This window comes from Montipora foliosa, chromosome 7 (assembly GCF_036669935.1).
Source record: "Montipora foliosa isolate CH-2021 chromosome 7, ASM3666993v2, whole genome shotgun sequence".
Classification (NCBI taxonomy): domain Eukaryota; kingdom Metazoa; phylum Cnidaria; class Anthozoa; order Scleractinia; family Acroporidae; genus Montipora; species Montipora foliosa.
Window position 1 is genome coordinate 10,210,561 of NC_090875.1, and position 2,500 is coordinate 10,213,060.

The 2,500-nt window shown below is 39.8% G+C and overlaps 2 protein-coding genes across 4 annotated transcripts in view; both read right to left on the reverse strand.

The window, feature by feature from the left end:
* LOC138010829 (trefoil factor 2-like) overlaps positions 1-2,500 on the reverse strand; it is a 112,114-nt gene that overhangs the window by 84,790 nt on the left and 24,824 nt on the right. The window lies entirely within an intron of this gene.
* The window catches only part of LOC138010828 (uncharacterized), a 63,556-nt gene that overhangs the window by 29,905 nt on the left and 31,151 nt on the right, over positions 1-2,500 (reverse strand). The gene's annotated exons all lie outside the window — the stretch shown is intronic.

Here is a 2,500-nt window from a genome sequence, read left to right on the forward strand (position 1 = left end):
AAAGGAATTGTGCCACGCCAGACATGGAAGACCACTAAAAATCACCCTCTAGAGGTGGCCAAAAATTAGTGGAAACGTACGCCTCAACTAATGCAGGGTCACCGAACCCTGAGGGAAGGCTACTTAATATTAAACAAGAATAGAACATAGCAGTGCAAAACGATAACTTTGAGAAAAAAACATAAAAAACCATGGATCGACTGACGTAGAATGACAAAAGCTTCCCGCCAGACTCTTAAATACCCTCGATCAATCCCAAAAGCGACCACGGCCCTTTCCATCGTGCCGTCAGAATATATAAATGTAATTTGACTGTTCACCCACGACTCACAAAATCTCGTTCAGAATTGTTCGTGTACTCAAGATGGAATTAGAATTTAGAAATGTTGGTTCTTGATAAAAGGGGAAACCGGTGTACCAGGAGAAGAACTTCTCCGAGCAGAGTAATAGGTGAAGTCGCTTACGAGGCACTGGGGCTCACACGGCCAGAGCTAATTCCGGTTTCTGTAGCATGCAGCAACTGAAGGTATTGCTACTGATGTAAATATTGATAATAAAATGACTAGAGTTTAAATTTGGTAATTTCACGTCCCCCCTGGCCACGATTCTGTCCGCGTTCCCCTGGCCACTGCCACCCGAGAATAGCAAAGCAATGGTCTCGGTTACTCGAGGTAGTTTTCTCTACATAATTGGAAGGTTTACCGAGGAAAGAGTACCCTGGGAATGTTTACTTGGGGGAATTTTCAGGTTATGCAGGCGAGAGCATTGGGATTTTTATAAAGCAAAACCCCAGCTAGCATTGAAGGTGTGTTATATCCTGTATATATGCGAGCAAATTACTATCACTAGTGAACAGACAACAAAACTGAATGACACAACACTCTCAAAATTCATTCATAATGTCTCCTTTTCGCGCATGCGCTCCGTCCAAAAAGATACGCAACACGTACTAACCGTATTATATAACGGGGTCGTTTCGTTTCCTCAGGTAAAGCTATGGCCAATGAGAAGGCAAGGTTATGACATTGAACGTGCGGTGCGTGAACAGTGAATGGCTGCGATGTGTCTTTGCATGAGACTAGTACAGTTTTGACTTTGTTATCTGTGTTTCGTGGCATACAATGTAGGAAACATTTATGAAACATACAAATTGAAAGTTAGACAAAAGAAAGAGTGAACAACTACCAAAATTCGATGTGGTTTCAAACAACATTTAACAGAGACTGTACCTAGAAAGCAGAAAACAACAACAACAACGACAGAAACCCTGGAGAAATAAGTATTGAACGACATTGAAACAACACACGTTCTTTGTGTCAGCCACTCCAAGTGGGCAACAGCGTGCTTTCCCCTGCTGCATGTCAATCCAATTCATCAACAGATGCTCTCTCAACAAGGAACCACGAACCAGTTCTCGCTTCAGGCAGAGCCACGTGCACCGTGCCAACAGAGAAAACTTATTCAAGCCATAATGGGTAAGTTAGCTTCGCTGCTAAGTTTTCTGGTTGTGAGAATGATTGGCTTAATTTGTGACTTTAGCTGAACGTTCAACGAACGTTTGGAGTGTTTCAGCTACCATAAACACTCTATCGCCGACCAGACAAGAATTGATGAATTTTCTAAAGCGTGCCCTTATTGGCTTGCTTGTTAAAAAATACTTCTCTCAAGTTGATGTATTAAGAAAGAACATATCTTTTAATGGTCCAAAGTGAAACACAAAAGAGTAAAAATTAGCGATAGTAAAGAACGACGAATTTTCAAATTCAAATGCAATAGGATAAACTGTGAGAAATTGTTCGCTCAATATTAACATACTTCAAATAAATATGCAGTATCACGCAAATAGTTATATATTTCATGATTTATTTATTGAATTGAGTCCCACTGGACATTGAGATATGGTTTTAATTCTCTAATTAACAGCATTTCATGCACTAAACAATCGAACTTATTCATGCAGTTTTTGAGAACAGAAAAATGTCAGTCCAGGTATCTCGGGATAATACAGTGTTCGTTAATTGTTTGCCAATGGAAGAGGACTTTTTCTTGTGTTCAGCCGCGCGTTTGTGCAAGTGCCTGTAAGTTCCTTTTCTCTAATTATTGGTAACAACGAGTTTGACGTGACAAAAAATAAATCAAAACACTTTTATTTATTGCTCACAAGTAAGAAAGTGCAACTACCCAGTATGGCCATACTCATCAGGCAGGGAGATCTTTCAGTTTGCCGCATAAAGTTACCCTCGAACCTTATGCGAAATCTTTTCAATATAGAATTTTGAATTTTATCCTTTACAGCCCCACTACATTATTTAAAATAGGTTTTAGTAAGAATGAATGTGTACTTTCTGCGGACCTCAGCCTCAAACGTTACATCATTTGTTCTATACCTACCTCCATTCCTGTGACTTCTGGGATAGTTTTATAATGTTTTGGAACACATTGACAAAAGTTAACCTTTCCTTGAAAGATGTGGTTGGAGTCTTGACACGCTCACGCCTTA